This window comes from Jaculus jaculus, chromosome 8 (assembly GCF_020740685.1).
Source record: "Jaculus jaculus isolate mJacJac1 chromosome 8, mJacJac1.mat.Y.cur, whole genome shotgun sequence".
NCBI lineage: Eukaryota > Metazoa > Chordata > Mammalia > Rodentia > Dipodidae > Jaculus > Jaculus jaculus.
Window position 1 is genome coordinate 113257553 of NC_059109.1, and position 23136 is coordinate 113280688.

Here is a 23136-nt window from a genome sequence, read left to right on the forward strand (position 1 = left end):
TGAAGCCAGGCTTGAATGGCCTCCCTGATCTGGCCTGGGGCCAGAAAAGTACCCTTTACACCTGAGGGGACCATTCCCCTTAGAAACAACAGATATGTCCTCCAGTTAGGGATATTGCTCAGACCACTTAGGTAAAGACTTGGGAGAAGCCAGAGAATATGGAGAAGGAAACTCCCTTAGCCTTCCCAGTGGCTTTCCCAGAAATCCCAGAATCTCCCAGCTAGAGGACCTCATAGTCCAATGGATTCTGGTGTATGGATAGGAAAACAAAAGACACCAAAGGAGACTAACTCACCTGGGGTCCCATAGTATAAAACAATTGCAAAATTGGAGCCAGAATCCAGGCTTCCTCTGACCCAGCAAGTCCATAGTATTAACTGATACCTTGTGCAACCTTTTACGGGCATGCTCAGTTGTGTTGCTTTGATAATCTATCTGACACATCAGATTGGTGTCTGATCACCTGATCCCTGGAATCCTAAGCAGGATCTCAAGTACAGATGCATCCAAGCTGGGAGAGATCTGTAAACACCTACTTGTCCCCAAGTCCTTCAAGCCAGTGACAGTAATTGCCTGAGTCAAATCTCATTTCCTATGTGTGACCTTGGGTAAATTAGTCACTGTGGTAGTGGTTCCCAGACTGCCCTCAGTGATCCTTACCTCCTGGTATTCATTCCTTTGTGTAGTTAGTTCCCTCCCATGTGGAATATGATTGACATGAATAACCACCAGGGGATTACAGAAGAGACCAAGTCAGAAAGGACACCAGGACTTCCACCTTTCTCCCTTGGGTCGCTGGCTCTGGAGTCAGCCGCAATAGAGAGATCTACACAGCAAGGGGTTGTATTCTCTGCTGCTACCACAATGTGCAGACTTAAGTTATAAACAGTAGAAGTCTATAGATACTTAGGAAATCCAGAACTAAGAGACCACTTCTGCTGAGGGCTTTTTTTTTTTTTTTTCTACAGCAGAACCCATCATTCACTCCATTTTTCTAGCAACTCAGCTCCAGTTCAGGGCTGAAATGTTCTCTCCCAAGAGAGGAGACCTGCAGGGAATCCCCATCTCTTCTTAGAAGGCAGTGGGGGACTCTTGAAGCATCACCCCTGGTGGTTCCAATCCTTCCCATCCCCACCTGAAACCTGGAGCTGATTAAGTAATTTCCTGCTTATCTGCTAGACCCAAGCCACAGAATCTGCTCCATCGTCGCATTTTCCAGGGATGTTCCCTGAGCCCTGGAAGTAACCCAGCAAGGGACTACTGTGTTCCGTAGTCCGTCTCTGAGAACCAAGTTTAAATTTTAACTCTGGAACAGATTTACACTTTGACAAGTCAGTCAACCTCTTGAACTCCATTTCTTCATCTGCTAAACAAAGGTAGTGAATTGTGCCTCCACGTTGTAGAGGCAAGAAAATAAGTGAGGTCTGGGAACTTTGCTGAGTGTAAACAAGGAATTGGAAATGGTCCCCATGACCCGTTCTTTGCCTGTCGCCAGTCAGTAGCTTCTTTCCGCAGTGGGAGCCAGTTAACTCCCACTCTTCCCTGCTCTGGGCTTGAGACCAACTCTGTGTTTTGATCAGGGATATTGAAGTGATTTAATCTCAGGACTGACCTAGCCTGCAAAGCCTAACGACCTAGGTTCAATTCCCCAGTATCCACATAAAGCCAGATGCACAAACTGGAGCATGCATTTGGAATTCCTTTGCAGTGGCTAGAAGGCCTGGTGCATGCCCATTCTCTCTTTTTGCAAATAAATAAATACCACACACACACACACATACACACACACACACACACACACATGCACATGATTTTTCAAGGTATGGTCTGGCTTTAGACCTGGCATTCACTGTGTAGTTTCAGGGTGGCCTTAAATTCATGGCAATCCTCCTACATCTGCTTCCCAAGTGCTGGGATTAAAATCATGTGCCATCATGCCCAGTTATTTTTACATTTTATTACTATTACTATTAATATTGGCTTTTTGAGGTAGGGTCTCACTCTAGCTCAGTGTGACCTCAAACTCATGGTGATCCTCCCACCTCTGCCTCCCAAGAGCTGGGATTAAAGGCATGTACCATCAGTTATTATATATATATTTTTTTAGTTTTTTTTTTATTAACATTTTCCATGATTACAAAATATATCCCATGGTAATTCCCTCCCTCAGTTATTATATTTTTTAAAAAAATTGTTTTCTTTTTTTTTTTTTTTTAAGGTAGGGTTTCACTCTAGCCCAGGCTGACCTGGAATTCACTATGTAGTTTCAGAGTGGCCTTGAACTCAAGTGATCCTCCTACCTCTGCCTCCCCAGTGCTGGAATTAAAGGCATGCCCCACCATGCCTGGCTTTTTAAAAAATTTTTTTGATGTGTGCGCATGTGGGCATGTGGAGGACAGAGGTCAACACTGGGTGTCTTCATTGGTTGCTTTCTACCTTATTTCGTTTTTGAGACAGAGTCTTTCTTTGAACCTGGTGCTCATGAATTCATCTATTCTGGTGAGACAGGAATCCCTAAGAATTTCATGTGGGTGCTGGGACCCAAACCTATGTCCTCATGCTTGCATGGTAGCCACTGTATCCACTGAGCCATCTCCCAGGCCCTGCTGTCCCTTAAAGACCCTAATTGAGTGCCAGGCTCATATATTTTCTTCTCAATTTTTATTAACATTTTCCATGATTATAAAAAATATCCCATGGTAATACCCCCCACTTTCCCCTTTGAAATTCCATTCTCCATCATATCCCCTCCCCATCTCAATCAGTCTCTCTCTTATTTTGCTGTCATGATCTTTTCCTCCTCTTATGATGGTCTTGTGTAGGTAGTGTCAGGCACTGTGAGGTCATGGATATCCAGGCCATTTTGTGTCTGGAGGAGCATGTTGTAAGTAGTCCTACCCTTCCTTTGGCTCTTACGTTCTTTCTGCCACCTCTTCCGCATTAGACCCTGAGCCTTGGAAGGTGTGATTGAGATGTTACTCAGTACTCCAGTCACTTCCTTCCAGCACTATGATACCTTCTGAGTCATCCCAAGGTCACTGCCATCTGAAAAGAGAAGATTCTCTACCCAAAGTGAGGGTAGCATTAACATAAGGGTATAAATATTAAGAGAAGTGCTTACTGGGCAGTTTGATAAGCATAGTATATACACTTATCTGGACATCAGCAGATGTTATACCCCTAGGGCTCATGGCTACCCCTGTTTTAAGTTTTCAGTATCAGGGATGTATCCCCGCCCCCCCATTGAGCGGGCTTCCAGTCCAATTGGAAGGCAGTTGGTTTCCACCATGACAGACATGCCCAGGCTCATATTTTTAATACCAGCACTCTGTAGGCAGAGATAGGAGGACTGCTGTGAGTTTGAGACCAGCCTTAGACTATGTAGTGAGTTCCAGGTCAACCTAGGCTAGATCAAGACCCTATGTCAAAAACATATTCATTTGTGAGCAGAGAAACAGAGAGAATGGGCTCACCAGGGCTTCTTGCTCAAGTTCCAGACACATGCACCACTTTATGCATCTGGTTTTATGTGCATGGATACTGGGAAATTGAATCTGGGCCATCAGGCTTGCAAGCAAGAAACTTTAAGAGCTGAGCCACCTCCTCAGATTCTTCTCATGTTAACTTGAGAGTTATTTATACTTGCACACAGTCCCCAACACACGTAATATTCAACACTAGAGCTCTGGCCCTCGTAGAGATTTTTTCTGTTGTGGTTCTCCCCCCCCCCCCACCTGTGAGGTAAGGTCTCACTCTAGCCCAGGCTGACCTGGATTCACTATATAGTCTCAGGGTGACCTCATACTCACAGCGAGCCTCCTACCTTAGCCTCCCCAGTGCTGGGATTAAAAGTGTGTGCCACCATTCTGGGAAGAGAGAAAGAATGGGTGTGTACCTGGGCCTCCAGCCACTGCAAACTCAAGATGCATATGCCTCTACGCATATGTGGGTACTAGGGAATAGAACTCACATCATTAATGGCTGAGCCATTTTTCCAGCCTCTTTTTTTTTTTTTTTTTTTTTTTGAGGTAGAGTCTCTCTATAGCCTAGGTTGACCTGGAATTCACTATGTGGTCACAGTGGCCTTGAACTCTTGGCGATCCTCCTACCTCTGCCTCCCAGTGCTGGGATTAACGGTGTGCACCATCACATCCTCCTCGACCCTCTTTTTTATTTATTTATTTTGTTTTTTTGAGGTAGGGTCTCACTCTAGCTCAGGCTGACCTGGAATCCACTCTGTAGTCTCAGGGTGAGAATGGTATTGTATATGTGTAAGTAGAAGAATAGATTAATGGGGGTGAAAAGGCCCAAGTGAGGTCAGGGGAAGAGATCGATTAAAGGAAAGGTGGAGGGAGGGCTAATCAAAATGTAAGAGGAGGGCTAGAGAGATGGCTTAGCAGTTAAGCGCTTGCCTGTGAAGCCTAAGGACCCCGGTTCGAGGCTCGGTTCCCCAGGTCCCACGTTAGCCAGATGCACAAGGGGGCGCACGCGTCTGGAGTTCGTTTGCAGAGGCTGGAAGCCCTGGCGTGCCCATTCTCTCTCTCTCCCTCTATCTCTCTTTCTCTCTGTGTCTGTTGCTCTCAAATAAATAAATAAATAAATTTTTTAAAAATGTAAGAGGATATAAATAAATCATATGGAAACCTACTTTTTTGGACAATGGAACACTCAGGAGCCATAGATTGTTACTTGAAATTTTTCAGCGCCAGGGATGGGATACTTTCCAGTGAGTTGTTGGCCATGGAGGCCCCTAATGCCCCCAAAACATTATAGGCTATTGCCGAGGCCCTTGGTTTCCCAACAGGAATAGATGGCAAGACTCTATTACTGAAGACTCCACATACTTGAGCTGGAAGGCCACTGAGAAATCCTGCTGGAACTGAGCTGATCACCTCCTCCATGTAGACCAGCTGACAGAAAACTAGAAGAAGCCATTCTGCATGCAGTTCAATAGGAGAGAGAGAAATCACCAGTGAAAATACTCAACAGTGGACACTGCAAGCATTATATTTGGCCAGCCAAGCCAAATGAACCAACGGGTGCAATAGTGGCATGTCTGACATGGTGGAAACTAACTGCCCTCTAAGTGGACTGGAGGCCCGCTCAATGGTAGGTAATACATCCCTGATACTGAAAGCCTAAAACAGTGATAGTCATGAGCCCTAGGGGTTCAACGTCTGCTGCTGTCTGGATAAATGTATATACTATGCTTATCAAACTGCCCAGTAAGCACTTCTCTTAATGTTCATACCTATATATTAATGCTAGTCTCACTTTTGCTAGAGAACTTCTTTTCAGATGGCAGCGACCTTAGGACAATTCAGAAGGCATCATGATGCTGGGAATAAGTGACAGGAGTGCTCAGTGCTGCAATATCTCGATCACACCTTCCAAGGCTCAGGGTCTAATGTGGAAGAGGTGGCGGAAAGAAAGTAAGAGCTAAAGGAAGGGTAGGACTCCTTACAATGTGATCCTCCAGACACAAAATGGCCTGGATATTCATGATCTCATAGTACCTGACACTACCTACACAAGACCATCATAATAGGAGGAAAAGATCATGACAGCAAAATAAGATAGAGACTGATTATGATGGGGAGGGGATATGAGGGAGAATGGAGTTTCAAAGGGGAAAGTCAGGGGAGGGAGGGCATTACCATGGGATATTGTTTATAATCATGGAAGTTGTTAATAAAAACAAAACAAAAAAAAAGTACTTACAAGACAGTTGTGGTGGTGCATGCCTTTAATCCCAGCACTCAGGAGGCAGAAGTAGGAAGATTGCTGTGAGTTCGAGGCCACCTGAGACTGCATAGTGAATTCCAGGTCAACCTGGGCTAGAGTGAGACTCTATCTAAAAAAAAAAAAAGCTTACAGGGCAGTTTAGTGAGCATAAGTCAAGCATTTAGCCAGATAAGAGCAGGTGTTACTCCCCTAGGGCTCATGACCTCCCAGCCACAGGCTTTTCACTAGGTTTTCTATACTAGGCATGTATTCCCTTGTGTGGTGCACACCTTTAATCCCAGCACTTGGGAGACAGAGGTAATAGGATCGTCATGATTTCAAGGCCACCCTGAGACTACAGAATGAATTCCAGGTCAGTCTGTGCTAGAGTAAGACCCTACTTAGAAAACAAAACAACAACAAATGTATATATATATTTGTGGAAGGGAAGAGGCAGAGAGAGAGAGAGAGAGATAGAGAGGATGGGTGCCCCAGGGCCTTCAGCCACTGCAACAAACTCCAGATGCATGTGCCACCTTGTGCATCTGAGCTTACATGGATCTTGGGAAATTGAACTTGGGTCCTTTGGATTTGCAGGCAAATGTCTTGAGGGTTAGCAGTTGAAGTGCTTCCCTGCAAAGCCAAAGGACCTCGGTTCGATTCCCCAGTACCTGCGTAAGCCAGATGCACAAGGAGGTGCATGCATCTGTAGTTCGTTTGCAGTGGCTGAATGCCATGGTGCACCCCTTCTCTCTCTCTCTTTCTCATGCTGCCTCTTTCCCTCTTTCAAATAAATAAACATAAATAAGTATTTAAAAAATCTGGGCTGGAGGGATGGCTTAGTGGTTAAGGCATTTGCCCGCAAAGCCAAAGGACCCAGGTTTGATTCCCCAGGACCCACATTAGCCAGATGCACAAGGGGGCGCACAAGTCTGGAGTTCATTTTCAGTGGCTGGAGGGCCTGGTGTGCCCATTCTCTCTCTGTCTTTCTCTGTCAAATAAATAAATAAATAAAAATAAGGCCAGGTGTAGTGGCACACGCCTTTAATCCCAGCACTCAGGAGGCAGAGGTAGGAGGCTACCCTGAGAATACAGAGTAAATTCCAGGTCAGCCTGGGCTAGAGTGACACCCTACCTTGAAAAAGAAAAAAAAAAAAAAATATATATATAATATTTTTAAAAAGAACCTATCTTGAGATTCCATTTTACTCCAGTCAGAATGGCTATCATCAAGACAACAAATGACAAGATATGCTGGCAAAGATGTAGAAAAAGAGGTGGAATGTAAACTGGTACAGCCATTATGGAAATCAGGGGAGAGGTTCCTGAGACAGCTAAACATAGATTTACCATATGACCCAGCTATACTACTCCTAGGCATATCTCCTAAGGACAAGTATCCTAAGAGATACTTGCTCAACCATGTTTATTGTTGCTCTATTCCTAGGAAATAAAACCAGCCTAGGTGTCCCTCAGCTGATGAGTGTTAGGTCAGGACATAATGGAGTCACTGAGGACAGCAGGAGGGCAACAGAGACACCAGGAATTGGGTCATCCACATTCCTCAAGGAACCACCCAGCCATCATCCCCTCCTTGCCTAACAATGGCCCCGGTCTAGGTTTCCTGCCCCCTTATGTCTCAGGTCAGGTCACTGTTCTGGTCTCATACCCTATGGCTTATATAAAGAACAAAGGAGTTCCTTCCCTTCCTCACTTTCCCCCAGCTGCAGCGCTCTATATAGTGCACTATCTGTAATCAAAGTTGACTGCTCTGCTCTTGAGAGTCAGTCCTAGCAGGTCGTGTCCCCTGAACCAACAAAAACTTCCATCTTTGCCTCAGAGTGGTCTCCATGGTCTTGGTCATTCCTGAACCTTACAATGAATAGATAATGAATATGGGGTACATTTATACAATGGAGTTCTATTCAGTAGTAAAGAAGAATGAAATTATGGAATTTGCAGGGAAATGGATGGATCTAGAAAATATTATACTAAGTGAGGTAACCCAAGTCCAGAAAGCCAAACACCACCTATTCTCTCTCATAAGTGGATCCTAGCTACAAATGTTTATACTTACATGTGAGTTGGAGTAAAAATCATCAGCAGGGCTGGAGAGATGGCTTAGCGGTTAAGCGCTTGCCTGTGAAGCCTAAGGACCCCGGTTCGAGGCTCGGTTCTCCAGGTCCCACGTTAGCCAGATGCACAAGGGGGCGCACGCGTCTGGAGTTCGTTTGCAGAGGCTGGAAACCCTGGCGCGCCCATTCTCTCTTTCTCCCTCTATCTGTCTTTCTCTCTGTGTCTGTCGCTCTCAAATAAATAAAATAAAATTAAAATTAAAAAAAAATCATCAGCAGAAGCCAGTAAGGTAGAAAGGGGCTATAAGGGAGGGAGGAGAGGGGAGGACTTAAGGAGAGGGTATTGTACATATGTAAGTAGATGAACAGATTACTGGGGGTGGTTTGCTGGGTGTGGTGGCTCATGCCTTTAATCCCATCACTTGGGAGGCTGAGGTAGGAGGATCACTGTGTGTTCCAGACCACCCTGAGACCAGAGAGGATTTCAGGTCAGCCTGGGCTAGCAGGAAACCCTATCTCATAAAAACAGACAAATGAAAAACCCCCAAAACACCAAAAACCAGATTACTGGGAATGGAATGGCCTAAATGAGGTCAGGGGAAGAGAGATTGAGGAAAGGAAGGGTGGGGAGAGGGTTAATCAAAATGTAAGATCTTGGGCTAGAGGCATGGCTTAGCGATTAAGGCATTGTTTGCCCGCAAAGCCAAAGGACCCAGGTTCAATTCCCCAGGACCCATGTTACCCAGATACACAAGGGGGTGCATGCATCTGGAGTTCGTTTGCACTGGAGGTCCTGGCGCACCCATTCTCTCACTCTCTCTCCCTCTTTCTCTGTCAAATAATGAATAAATAAAATATTTTTTAATGTAATATCTTATGAATAAATCATATGGAAGCTTACTTTCTTGGCCAGCCAAGCCAAATGAGCCAATGGGTGCAATAGTGGCATGCCTGTTATGGAGGAAACCAAGCACTCTCTAATTGGACTGGAGACCTGCTCCACAGGAAGGAATACATGTCTGGTACGGAAAACCTAGTCAAAAGCCTGTAGTGGGGGAGGTCATGAGCCCTAGGAATGTAACACCTGCTATTGTCTGGCTAAATGTGTATATTATGCTGCCAAACTGCTCTGTAAGCACTTTTCTTAACATCCATACCCATATGTTAATGCTATTCTCACTTTTGGTTAGAGAAGCTTCTGTTTTCAGATGGTGGTGACCACTGGGATGACTCAAAAGGCACCATCATGCTGAGACGTGATGGAGGAGTTCAGCACTGAAATATCTTTATCACACCTTCCAAGGCTCAGGGTCCATTGCAGAACAGGTGGTAGAAAGAACGTAAGAGCCAAAGAAAGGGTAGGACTATTTACAATGCCATCTTCCAGAGCCAAATTGGCTTCAATATCTATGACCTCACAGTGCCTAGTACTACCTACACAAAACCCCTTAATAGGAGGAAAGATGATGACATCAAAATAAAAGAGAGACTAATTGAGAGGAGGAGAGGATATGATGGAGGGTGGATTTGTAAAAGGGAAAGTGGGGAAGGAAAGGGAATGGTTTATTGTCTATAATTATGGAAGTTGTCAATAAAAAGTTTAAAATTTTTAAATATTTATTTATTTATTTGCAAGCACAGAGAGAGAGAGAGAATGGGTATGTCAGGGCCTCTAGCCACTGCAAACAGACTCCAAATGCATTTGCCACTTTGTGCATCTGGCTTTACATAGGTACTGGGGAATCAAACTTGGGTCATTAGGCTCTGAAGTCAAGCACCTTAGCCACTGAGCCATCTCTCCATCCTTATGTTTGTTTGTTTGTTTTGAGGCAGGGTCTTGCTGTAGTCGTCCAGGCTGACCTGGAATTCTCTACGTAGTCTCAGGCTGGCTTGTGCTCACAGTGATCCTCTGAACTCTGCCTGCGCCTGGCAGAAAGAGAGAGAAAAAGGAGAGTGGGAGAATGGGCACACCAAGGTCTTTAACTACTGCAAAGGAACTCCAGATTCATGCATTACCATGTACATATGTTTTTACATGGGTACTGGGGAATCAAACTCGGGTTGTTAGGCTCTGCAAGCAAGTGTAATAACCACTGAGCATCTCTCCAGCCCCCTTTAAGATTTTTGTTTGTTTGTTTTTCCAGGTAGAGTCTTGCTGTAGTTCAGGCTGACCTGGAATTTACTATGTAGTCTCAGGGTAGCCTCAAATTCATGGCAATCTTCCTACCTCTGCTTCCTCCCAAGTGCTGGGATTAAAGGCATGTGCCAGGGTTGGAGAGATGGCTTAGCGGTTAAGCGCTTGCCTATGAAGCCTAAGGACCCTAGTTCGAGGCTCGGTTCCCCAGGTCCCACGTTAGCCAGATGCACAAGGGGGCGCACGCATCTGGAGTTAGTTTGCAGAGGCTGGAAGCCCTGGCGCGCCCATTCTCTCTCTCTCTCCCTGTATCTGTCTTTCTCTCTGTCTCTGTCGCTCTCAAATAAATAAATAAATAAATCTTTAAAAAAAAAATAAAAAATAAAGGCATGTGCCACCACACCCAGCTTAATTTTTTTTTTTTTTTTCTGAGTCACTCTGGTCCAGGCTGGTGTTGAATTGAAGGGGTTCTTTCTACCTCAGTCTCCTGAGTGCTGGTATTATAGATGCGAGCCAACCCATGCAGCTTTTTCTCATCTCTTATATATCCTGGATTTTTTTCTTTTTAAAATTATATTTATTCATTTATTTACTAGGGGGAGGGGGAGAATGGGCGTGCCAGAGCCTCTAGACACCACAAATGAACTCCAGATGCCTGCGTTTCCTTTCTTCTTCTTTTCTTTTCTTTTCTTTCCTTTTTTTTTTTTTTTCAGAGGTAGGGTCTCACTCTAGTTCAGGCTGACATGGAATACACTATGTAGTCTCAGGGTGGCCTCAAACTCACAGTGATCCTCCTACCTTTGCCCACCTCCCAAGTGCTTGCTGCATACTTGATTTTTGTTTTGTTTTTAAGACCAGGTTTCATGCAGAAGCTGACATTGAACTCCTGATCCTCCTACCTCCATCTCTCAACTACTAGGATTATAGGCATGTGCCTCCATTCCTGGTTGTGTGTGTGTATTTTAGGGAAAAAAAGAGGCAGAGAGAGAGAATGGGCACCTCAGGGCCTCCAGCCTTTGCAAACGAACTTCAGACACATGTGTCACCTTGTGCATCTGGCTTACATGGGTACTGGGGAATTGAACCTGGGTTCTTAGGCTTCACAGGCAAGCGCCTTAACTGCTAAGCCATCTCTCCAGCCCAAACTTTGTGACCTTTTAATTAATTAATTAATTTTGAGGTAGGGTCTTGCTCTGGCCCAGGCTGACCTGGAATTCACTATGTAGTCAGGATAGCCTTGAACTCATGGCGATCCTCTTACCTCTGCTACCACACCCGGCTCCTTTTTGACCTAAAATCATCTTGTAATGCACAACTCCATGAAAGACAAGGGGAAGACTGGGTAAGCTCTTCAACTGGGCCGGTCAGGCTTGAGTCCTTCTGCTCCTCACTAGCTGACCTCAGGTTAGTCATCTAACCACTCTGTCACATAGTTGCTATATCTGCAAAATGAAACACTAACTTTAATTGCACTTTTGGACTTGTCCTGTGTGATAGCTTTCTCATTTGTCCTCACACCTTAACAGGTTAGGAACTAGCGCCAGTCTGGCCTCCCACAGAGGAAACACCCTGTGTCAATGCTGGTGATTATACCAGTTGACCTTGAGGGATCTAGAAAGTCCTCTTTTGAGGACTGATCTGACAGCATTATTGTTCAATTTTTTCTTTCTTTTCAAGAAAGAGGGAGAGAGAGAAGAGAGAATGGGCGCACCAGGGCCTCCAGCCACTGTAAAGGAACTCCAGATGTGTGCGCCTCCTTGTACATCTGGCTAAGGTGGGTCCTGGGGAATCCACCCTGGGTCCTTTGGAGAGGTAGGGTCTCGCTCTAACCCAAGCTTACCTGGAATTCATTATATGGTCTCAGAGTAGCCTGGAGCTCATGGTGATCCCCCTACCTCTGCCTCCTGAGTGCTGGGATTAAAGGCATGCGCCACCACGCCTGGTTTGTTTGCCTGTTTCTAATTGCACTCTCTGTCACCTCAGGAAAAGGTTGCACAACTCAGAGATGAGTTCTGAGATTCCTGGAAATGTTTCCATCTGACAATTTATCAGCTTACATAAGGTGACCAAGATGTTTGTTGCTTTGTTCTTTCTTTACCTAAGGCATTTACAGGTGTTACTTTAATCTACTTTTTCTTTTCTTTCTTTCTTCTTCTTCCCCCACAGCCCTCACCTCACCTCCCCAGCAGATAGGGCCTCACTGCAGCCCCAGGCTGACCTAGAGCTCACTCTGTAGTCTCAGGCTGGCCTTGAACTAACGATAACATTAGATTTAAAAACAAAAGTGTCGGGTGTGGTGATGCATGCCAGCACTTGGGAGGCAGGGGTAGGAGGATCACCATGAGTTCAAGGCCAGCCTGAGATTCCATAGTGAATTCCAGGTCAGCCTGGGCTGGAGTGAGACCCTACCTCGAAAAACAAAAAACAAAACAAAACAAAAACAAAAACAAGAAGAGTGAGTACTGAGTGGGTGGTAAATGCTTGAAATCAAAGTACTGAGGCAGGAGAATTGTGAGTTGAGGTCAGCATGGGTTATATAGTGAGAATCTACCTCAAAAGCAAAAAAAAAAAAAAAAAAAAAAAAAAAAAAACAAGGTTAAATGGAAATGCTCGAGGGACTTCTGGCCAAGATGGCAACCGCCTAGCTGTGCTGCAAATCCCGGAGAAAGAAAGATAGATGCAGATCCTAAAGAGAGAGCCACCCCATCATACCCCAAAAGGACCCCGACTGAAACTAAGGAAAACTGGCGAAACAAGCAAGGGTGCTGTTTTCCTGATGAACCGGATACCAGCACAAGGGGGAAGGAGACCAACACAGAGAAAAATCAACTACCAAACCAGAGAGCCAAAGCCTCAGAGGCCCCCAACACCTCAGCACTGAGGCAGACCAAAAATGAACCCAACATGGCTCGGGGAAATTTTGCGGAAGAGGGAACAGAAAGAATGTCAGAGCCACATGTTGGGTCAGGATCTGCAGAGACATTTATCGTACCAATAACTGTGGGCTCACTCCACGATGCACGACCCATATACCTCAACAAGGTGGGGCCAGCGGGGAGAGGGTAGGCCATGGATGAGCCTAATAATGGTACTAAACTGCCTGTATTTGCTGAAATTATAGAAAATTAATTTAAAAAAAAAAAGGAAATGCTCTACTGTAAACAAAGGCCTGGGTTAGTTACCAGCATCACATAAACCAATTGTGATGGTGCACCCTTTTAATTCCAATACTTGTGACATAGAGGAAAGAGGAGTTCAAGGAGTCCTAGGGAGAGGCCAGGTCAGTTGGAAATACATGATATAAATTATATACACACACATAGTGGTTTTTTAAAATTTTTATTCATTTGAGAGGGAGGCAGAGAGACAGAGAGATAGAGGGGGGAGGTAGAGAATGGGCACATCAGGGCCTCCAGCCACTGCAAAAGAACTCCAGAAGCATGTGCCACCTTGTGCATCTGGCTTAAGTGGGTACTGGAGAATGGAACCAGATTCCTTTGACTTTGAAGGCAAGTGCCTTAACCGCTAAGCCATCTCTCCAGCCATATATATATATATATATATATATATATATTCTTGTGATGTATATTAGAAATCTTATTAACACAAAGCAATTTTATGGTTTACCCATGACTTAAAATTGGCAAGCTATTCCAACATATTTTACCTAACAGGATAAAGGTTACAATGACAGAAATTAAACCACTTAAACTTTAATGATTAAACCTACTGATGACCATTTGATAGAATAAGCATAAATAAAACAGGAGATGTCTTTAAAGTCATAATGTTCTTAGGTATGATAAATAGCCTTATTTTGGAAATGATACACTTACAAATGGACCTTTACCTTAAGACTCAGTTTCCCCTATAGTTAATGCATTGGCAACTAGAGAAACATAGTTAACTTGGCTAAGTACTTTAAAGCCAGTTTTGATATCTCCTAAACCATGAACAAATCAGTATCAGGGAGCTGCTGATGAGTGAACCTTAACCATAAGACTCAGTTTCTCCAATAGCTAAAGCCTTGACAAGTAGGGGAAGTTAATTTACTGAGAGCCTAAAAGTGAGCTTTTATAACCCTTAAACCATGAACATAGTGAACTGTTGGACTCAGTTTCTCTACCAGGCAGACATATTTTAGATTTTTATCCATTTAAGGTTTCAGTAGAAGGGCTCTTCCCTGAGCAATCTTCATTACTGCTATGAATTCCTGGTAATGCTTATCCTAATTTTCTCTTTTTCTATGTCCATTTCTGGTCTTTCTGGGCCTCCCCCCCATCTTTTTTTTTTTTTTTTCTATTTCTGCTTCCCTTCTTTTTCTCTCAGCTTGCAGATCTTAGAAACTGATTATCCTAAGTAGAGGGATTAGAAAGGTATGACCAATCACAGCCAACAGAATCCTTCCTTTTGCAGAACCTGAAGTTTCACAGGTGATGAACAGGCCACCGGGAGAAATTGCCTTTCCATGGTAAATATATTCATAACATTATGGTGATGGGTCCTACCTTCCTGCTCAGGTGGGCCAGAGAGACTATATATTGGTTTTTCGAGGTAGGGTCTTGCTGTAGCACAGGCTGATCTGGAATTCACTATGTAGTCTCAGGGTGTCCTTGAACTCAAGTGGATCCTCTTACCTTTGCCTCCCGAGTGCTGGGATTAAGGCGTGCGCCACTATTCCTAGCTAAATAAAAATATTAAAAAAATAAAATAAATTAAGAACCAAAAAAGGAAAAAGAAAAAAATATTTCAAAAATAAACATGTGGGCTGGAGAGATGACTTAGCAGTTAAGGCACTTGCCTGCAAAGCCAAAGGTCATAGTTTGATACCCCAGGACCCACGTAAGCCAAATGTCCATGGTGGCACATGCATTTGAAGTTTGTTTGTAGCCGCTGGAAGCCCTGCATGCCAGTTCTCTCTCTCTCTGTGTCTCTCTAATACATACATAAATAAACCGGGCATGGTGGCACATGCCTTTAATCCCAGTACTCAGGAGACGGAGGTAGGAGAATCACTGTGAGTTTGAGGCCACCCTAAGATTACATAGTGAATTCCAGATCAGCCTGGGCTAGAGTGAGACCCTACCTCGAAAAACAAACAAACAAACAAACAAAAATTTAACGTGCTTAGGGAGTTTGTTTGCAGTGTCTGCAGGTCCTGGTGCACCTATTTTCTCTCTCTCAAATAGAGTATTAAAAAAAAAACAAAACTAACATGCGGGCTGGAGGGATGACTTAGCAGTTAAGGCATTTGCCTGCAAAGCCAAAGGACCCAGGTTTGATTCCCCAGGACCCATGTTAGCCAGATGCACAAGGTGGTGCATGTGTCTGGAGTTCATTTGCAGTGGCTGGAGGCTATGGCATGCCCTCTCTCTCTCTCTTGCTCTCTTTCTCTGTCAAATAAATAAATAATATTTAAAAAATTAACATGCAAGCAGTTAACGACAATTTTTGGCTACACAAATAGAAAAATAATCTATCTACTGTTTAAGTATATATTTTTTCTTGGTTGCTGGAGATTAAATCCAGGATTCTGCACAAGCTAGGCAAGATATCAGTAGTTTATCTGAAATTTATCTAGGCATCCATCCCGTTCTATATCTTCCAACCCCACAGGGTCCAAGGACAAAACCTGCATGGCTCATTTTGCAGATGAGAAAACAAGTCCAAAGAAGGGAAATAATACAGCGACAAACTCAGGTCTTAAGTGGTCTCTGGGTCCAGATGCTCTTTGAACCCCATTAACGCACAGCTTCTCAAACAGTCCCTGTCTCTGGCAGTTGAAAGGAGAGCAATTCCAGGGAGGAGAAGGGCAGCTGCATGACTAAGTGTTCTGCAGGGAAATCCAGAAAGGGACAGGAGGCATGTGGGCTGCTGGGGTTTCTTTTCCAAATCCTTTCAACTTTAAAATGAGTCTCTCTCTCTCTCTCTCTCTCTCTCTCTCTCTCTCTCTCTCTCTCTCTCTCTCTCTCTGTCTCTCTCTCTTTCTGCTTTTGTTTATTTGGATTTACTTTATTCTTTGAGATGGGGTCTCATATAGTTCAAGGGTGTCTTCAAATTCGCCATGTAGCTGAGGATGACCTTGAACCACTGATCCTCTTGCTTCCACCTCTCAACAGGTATGCACCACCACATCTGGCTCTTCCCTCCTCCTCTTCAGAGTCCTGAGAACCTCCTAACTAGTGGCAAATTCCTCCAGGCTGGGTCCTTTCCTGCCTGATGTGGGTATCCTATGCAGAAGGAAAATGGCAACAGTTCTTTTTTCTTCTTCTTCTTCTTCTCCTTCTCCTCCTCCTCCTTCTTCTTCCACTTCTTCTTCTTCCTCCTCTTCTCCTTCTTCTTCTTCTTCTTTTTTTCCGAGGAAGGGTCTCACTCTTGTCCAGGCTGACCTAGAATTCACTATGTACTTTCAGGGTGGCCTCAAACTCACAGTGGTCCTCCTACCTCTGCCTCCCAAGTACTGGGATTAAAGGCATGCGCCACCATGCCCAGTTTGATTTTTTTTTTTTAATGTAGTATCACTACCTCAAAAAAAAAAAAAAAAGTTCAAGGTTGGGCTGAGTTCTGGATCAAGGAACCTAAGAGACAGAGCCACACAGCATGAAAGAATGAGGAAATGGCTTGGCTGTGATTTGCTGTCTTAACTAACACAGCTCCTCCTTGGAGAACCACCAATTACCTATTTTGGATCTCCCTGAATGCTCATGCCATCCCAGGAGATAGGATCTACTGTTTTCAATAGGGATTTGAGTATGGAGGTTCAGGTGACTTTGTCTAAGATTTCCAAAGCAATATAATAGCTGGTTCTTTGAACCTACTTTAGCTTCCCCTCTCTTTGCCAGGCATTCTAAAGAGAATTTTCACTTAAATGATTAAGGTGTTAACTGTAAAATAGCCTTACTTTAGATTACAGAGACTATCTGGTGACCTTCACATAGCATCAAAATATGTAATGCCTTTCATCTTCTTTAATTCTGTGCATCAGGTAACACAAATCTTATAAAATTGCTGTGAGATTAAACTGGGAAATTGAACCTGAGTCCTTTGGCTTTGCAGGCAAACGCCCTAACTGCTAAGCCATCCCTCCAGCCCTATTTATTTATTTGGGTTTTTAGAAGTAGGGTCTTCCTATAGCTGAGGCTGACCTGTAATTTACTGTATAATCCTACCTCTGCCTCCTGAGAGCTGAGATCAAAGATGTGTGCCACCACATCTGACCTTATTTGTTTTTAAAATATTTATTTACAGAGAGAGAGAGAGAGAGAGAGAGAGAGAGAGAGAGAGAGAGAGAGAGAGAGAGAGAGGGAGGGAGGATAGGCACACCAGCGCCTCCTGTAAATCAACTCTAGATGCATGTACTACTTTGAATATCTAGCTTTATGTGGGTACTGAGGAATCAAGCTACGGCTATTAGGCTTTGTAAGACATCTGTCCAGCGTATATGTATCTATGTAGTATTTTGTTGTTGTTGTTGAGGTAGGTTCTCACTGGCCCAGGCTGACCTGGAATTAACTATGTAGTTTCCAGGTTCTGGGATTAAAGGCGTGTACCACCACACCTGGATTCTTGCTTTTAAAAAATTATTTATTTATTTGAGAGAGTGAGAAAGAGGCAGAGAGAGAGAGAGAGAGAGAGAGAGAGAAGGAGAGAATGGGTGTGCCAGGGCATCTAGCCACTGGCAAACAAACTCTAGACGCATGTGTCCCCTTGTGCATCTGGCTAACATGGGTCCTGGGGAATCAAACCTAGGTCTTTTGGCTGTTCAGGCAAGCGCCTTAACGGCTAAGCCATCTCTCTAGCCCCTTGACTTTGAGTTTCTAATTCTCCTGCCTCTCCCTCCCAAGGGCTAGGATTATAGATGTCTGCCACCATGCCCTGTTCTGTGCTATGCTGAAGATTGAACCCCGGATTGAGCTCTAGCAACTGGAACCAATCTCTTTCTCTCCCTCTGCTTGTGTGTATGGAGTATGTGTGGTAAATGCAAAAGTGTGTGCAGATGAGAGTTTTGTTCATACATGAAGGAGAATGTTGGGTGTACCCCCTTCACTCGTTCATGTGATTCTTTGAGGTGAAGTCTCTCTCTGACTCCGGAGCTTGCCAATTTCAGGATCCCCAGCAATTCTCACTCCCAACAGTGCTGGGGTTGACTGAGGTCTTGGGCTATGCCCAACTGTGTACATAGATTTTGGGGAATCCAACTGAGGTAGTCTCAGGCCCCCTCAGGTCCATGCTTATGCAGGAAGTGCTCTTACCCCTTGGACTATCTCTCCAGCCTTAAAATCTTATTTGTTTTATTTTTAGATTTTCTTTTTTTTTTTTTTTAGAAGTATCTCGATTCCCAGAAAGAGATACTCTCATTCTTTTTTCTTATTTTTTTCTTATTTTATTTTATTTTTATTTATTTATTTATTTGAGAGTTACAGACACAGAGAGAAAGACAGATAGAGGGAGAGAGAGAGAGAGAATGGGCGCGCCAGGGCTTCCAGCCTCTGCAAACAAACTCCAGACGCGTGCGCCTCCTTGTGCATCTGGTTAACGTGGGACCTGGGGAACCGAGCCTCGAACCGGGGTCCTTAGGCTTCACAGGCAAGTGCTTAACCGCTAAGCCATCTCTCCAGCCCTATTTTTTATTTATTTATTTGAGAGTGACAGACACAGAGAAAAAGACAGAGAGGGAGAGAGAGAGAATGGGCGCACCAGGGCTTCCAGCCTCTGCAAACAAACTCCAGACGCGTGCGCCCCCTTGTGCATCTGGCTAACGTGGGACCTGGGGAACTGAGCCTCGAACCGGGGTCCTTAGGCTTCACAGGCAAGCGCTTAACCGCTAAGCCATCTCTCCAGCCCTAGATTTTTTTTCTTTTTATAAATTTTTTTATTGACAACTTCCATAATAGCCCCTGATAATTCTCTCCTTTTCCCCACTTTCCCCTTTGAAACTCCACTCTTCATCATATCCCCTCCCCCTCTATTTTTGGATTTTCAAGGTAGGATCTTGCTCTAGCCCTGGCTGGAATTCAGTTATGTAGTCTCAGGGTGGCCTCGAACTGATGGTGATCCTCCTACCTCTGCCTCCTGAGTGTTGGGATTAAAGGTGTGTGCCACCACACCCAGCTTTATGTATTTTTATTTCAATTTAATTTTATTCATTTATTTATTTGAGAGAGAGGCATAGAGAGAGAGAGAGAGAGAGAGAGAGAGAGAGAGAGAATGAGCATGCCAGGGCCTCCAGTCACTGCAAACTCCAGATGCATGTGCCATCTTGTGTAATTGACTTACATGGGTACTGGGGAATTGAACTGAGGTCCTTTGGCTTTGCAGGCGAGTGCCTTAACCACTAAACCATCTTACTAGCTGGCCCCCCCCTTTTTTTGGTTTTCCGAGGTAAGGTATCACTCTAGTTCAGGCTGACCTGGAATTCACTATGTAGTCTCAGAATGGCCTTAAACTCACGGTGATCCTCCTACCTCTACCTCCTGAGTGCTGGGATTAAAGACGTGTACCACCACACCCGGCTCCTTTTTAAATATTTTATTTATTTATTTATTTATTTATTTATTTATTTATTTATTGAGAGAGAGGGAGGGAGAGAGAGAGAGAGAGAGGGGATAGATGAGAAGGTACACCAGACCAGGGCCTCTAGCCACTGCAAAGGAACTCTAGATACATGCACCAGTTTGTGCATCTGGCTTTACAAAGGTACTGGAGGATTCAAACCTGGATCCTTTGGCTTTGCTGGTAAGCATCTCAACAGCTAAGCCATCTCTCCAGCCCCTATTTATTAAAAAAATATAAAGATATATTTTATTTTATTTATTTTAGAGGGGGGGGGAGAGAAAGGCAGATAGAGAGAATGGGCACACTATGGCCTTCAGCCCTGCAAAGGAACTCCAGATACATACACCACTTTGTGCATCTAGTTTATCTGGGTTCTGGGGAATAGAACCTGGGTCCTTTGGCTTTTCAGGCAAGTGCCTTAACACCTAAGTCATTCTCCAGCCCCCTACTTATTTATTTATTTCTGGAGACAGAGATAGAGAGTAAGTGAGAATGGGCATGCCAAGGCCTCTAGCCACAGCATATGAATTCCAGATGCATGTGCCACCATGTGCATCTGGCTTACGTGGGACTTGGAGAATTGAACCTGTGTCCTTAGGCTTCATAGGCATGCACCTTACCTGCTAAGCCATCTCTCCAGCCTATTTATTATTTTTGTAAAGACATTTAAACATATTTTATTTACAAGCAGAGAATGATGGAGAGAATGGGCATACTAGGGTCTCCAGCCACTGCAAATGAACTTCAGATCCATGCATCACTTCATGTAACTGGCATTATGTGGGAACTGGGGAATGGACCTTGGGTTGTTAGGATTTATAGGCAAGCACCTTAACTGCTGAGCCATCTCTCCAGCCCTAAAAACCTTTATTTTTATAAATTTTTATTTTTATTTATTTATTAGAGACAGAAAGGGGGAGAGAGAGAGAGAGAAGGAGAGAGGGAGGGAGGGAGAGAGAGAACAGGCACACCAGGGCTTCCAGCCATTGCAAACGAACTCCAGACACATGCACCACCATGTGCATCTGGCTTACGTGGGTTCTGGAGAGTCGAACCAAGGTCCTTAGGCTTCACAGGCACATGCCTTAACTGCTAAGCCACCTCTCTAGCCCCAAACCTTTATTTTTAACAAGCTTTCCTAAGGCACAATGCATAAAATAACTGGCTTGTTTCTACTGTATTTGTGTGTGTTGGGGGGGAGGGTCTTGCTGTAGCCCAGTCTGACCTGAAATTCACTATGTAGTCTCAGGGTAGCCTCAAACTCAAGACAATTCTACCTCTGACTCCCAAGTGCTGGGATTAAAGATGTGCGCCACCACATCCAACTTGGGTCTACCCTCTTAACCTCCTTCACAGAATTATTTGTAAGAATTAACAGGCCAAGCAGGACACATTGAGACTACATAGTGAATTCCAGGTTAGCCTGAGCTGGAGTAAGACCATACCTCCAAAAACAAACAAACCAAAAAAGAGGGTAGACCCAGAAGTGATTTGTTTTTAAACTTTTTGAGAGAAAGGCAGATCAAGATAATTGGGCCTCCAGCTGCTGCAAATGAACTCCAGATGTATGCATCACCTTGTGTATCTTGCTTACATGGGTCCTGGGGAATTGAACCTGGGTCTTTTGGCTTTTTCAGGCATGTGCCTTAACTGTTAAGCCATCTCTCTAGTCCTCTAGCATGGATCTGGAGTTCAATTATGCAATTCGATTAATGCATCTGTAAAATAGAGTTAAAATGGTACTTTTCCCATAATTATGTTGTGCAAATTAGAACTTTCTGTTTAGCTCTAAGAACTGCCATGTTGGCACCATTATGGTGTCATCTTTGACAGAATGTTCCTTCAAAAGGTGAAAAAGGGAGGATTTTTTTTCTTGTTTTTTTTTGAGGTAGGGTCTCACTTTAGCTCAGGCTGACCTGGAATTCACTCTGTAGCCTCAGGGTGGCCTTGAACTCATGGCGATCCTCCTACCTCTGTTTCCCAAATGCTGGGATTAAACGAGTGTGCTATCAGCAGGCTGTTTTAGAAAGTTGTTCAAGTGAATTCGATGCACACTAGAATTTGGGAACCAGTTACAGGTGAGGTTCTGGTGGGCGGGATGTTAAAAAAAAGCAAAAGAAAAAGAAAAAGAGACAGACATAGCAGGATCACCGTGAGTTCAAGGCCACCCTGAGACTACTTAGTGAATTCCAGGTCAGCCTGGACTAGAGTGAGATTCTACTTCCAAGAACCAAAATGGCTTGGTGATTGAGGCACTTGCCTTCAAAGCCAAAGGACCCAGGTTCAATTCCCCCAGGACCCAGATAAGCCAGATGCACAAGGGGATGTACGCATCTGGAGTTCGTTTGCACCTGCTGGAGGCCCTGGCGCACCTGTTCTCTCTCTCTCTCCCTGCCTATTTCTCTCTTTCTCTCTCAAATATAGCAAAATAAAATATTTTTTTAAAGAAAACGCTTACAAGCCGAAGGCGAGGAAAACTCGGATTTAGCTCGCTAGCGCGCAAGGGCTGCTGGGACTTGTAGTCCCAACCGCTCCTTCAGGGGAGGCGCCTGCGCACTGGCCGCGAACTTGTTCTAGTCTCTGTGGTCGGGGCTCGGGACTGGCTGCCATCTTAGTCGAGGGACTGAGGAGTCGCCGCCGCCCCGAGTCCCGGTAAACATCCGCGGGAGGACTGCGAGCGGGGCGGGCGCGGGGTGTGTGTGGGGGTAATAGTTTTCGGGATTGGGAGGGAACATGGATGAAAATGGCTGGGGAGTCCACGGGGTTGGAAGAGTGCGTCGGGATCCCAGAGCCGTGGCTGTTGTTGGGGAGCCGGTGCCCGTGGGGGGCGCCTGGAGCTCGGTGTTTAGTGGCCCGTGCGGGGCGGGGGTGGGGGGTTGGCATGGGTCAGCTGGACGAACCGCGCTGCCGTCGCCCGGGCCTGTGCGCCCCGAGTGGTTGGGATGGCAGGCCGGATGGCGGCGGGCGTGGGCACGGTCCAGCCCCGAGCCCCGCAGCCGCGCCCAGGGGCTTCTCCCCTCCCGCGGGCCGGCCTAGGCGCGGGGCCCGCTTGGCAGCGAGCCCGCCCGCGCGACGTGGCCCTTGGAGGGGCGGCGGCCGGGTCACCTGCCACCTGGCAGGCTTTCTGAAGACTTTTTTTTTTTTTTTTTTTGCAATCCCCCTCTCGGACGGAGGGTCCAGCTCAGTCACTGCCTCCCCATTCTTCTTGTTCTCTCTCACTTTCCCTCGTTCCTCCATTGTCCCCCCCCCCTCTTCCTCTCGAGGTGGTCCCGGGCCCAGACACCCGCGCCGCCTACCACCACCGCCGCCACCGCCACCAGCGCCCGGCGTCGCCAGATTTTGCAGACGTGGAGCTGTCACTCTTTTCCTATCAAGCCAGAGTGCTCTTTGCTTTAGAAAGAAAGAAAGAAAAGAAAAAAAAAGCCGTGAACGCACTTTGAAGGGTCCTGGAAGCATGATGAGGGACGTGACTTTTTTTTTTTTTTTCTTTCTTTTTAAGTGGAGGACTCAAGTTTTCAAACCTAGTTTCCAGGCCGCGACGTAAAATGAGATTAAAAAGCAAATATACTACGGGTCAGTGCACCCAAAGTAGGCGTTGGGCCTAAAGTTAAAGAGATGTGACTGGGTGAACTTAGGGAAGTGGCCACA

The 23136-nt window shown here is 45.1% G+C and overlaps 1 protein-coding gene across 2 annotated transcripts in view; it reads left to right on the forward strand.

The window, feature by feature from the left end:
- The first annotated feature begins 22064 nt into the window (after positions 1-22064).
- Itch (itchy E3 ubiquitin protein ligase) overlaps positions 22065-23136 on the forward strand; it is an 89795-nt gene continuing 88723 nt past the window's right edge. The window contains exon 1 of one of the 2 annotated variants that reach the window (XM_045156083.1): positions 22065-22140. The gene's annotated coding sequence lies outside the window, so the exon portion shown is untranslated. The remainder of the gene's footprint in view (positions 22141-23136) is intronic. The other variant, XM_045156085.1, reaches the window with a different exon arrangement.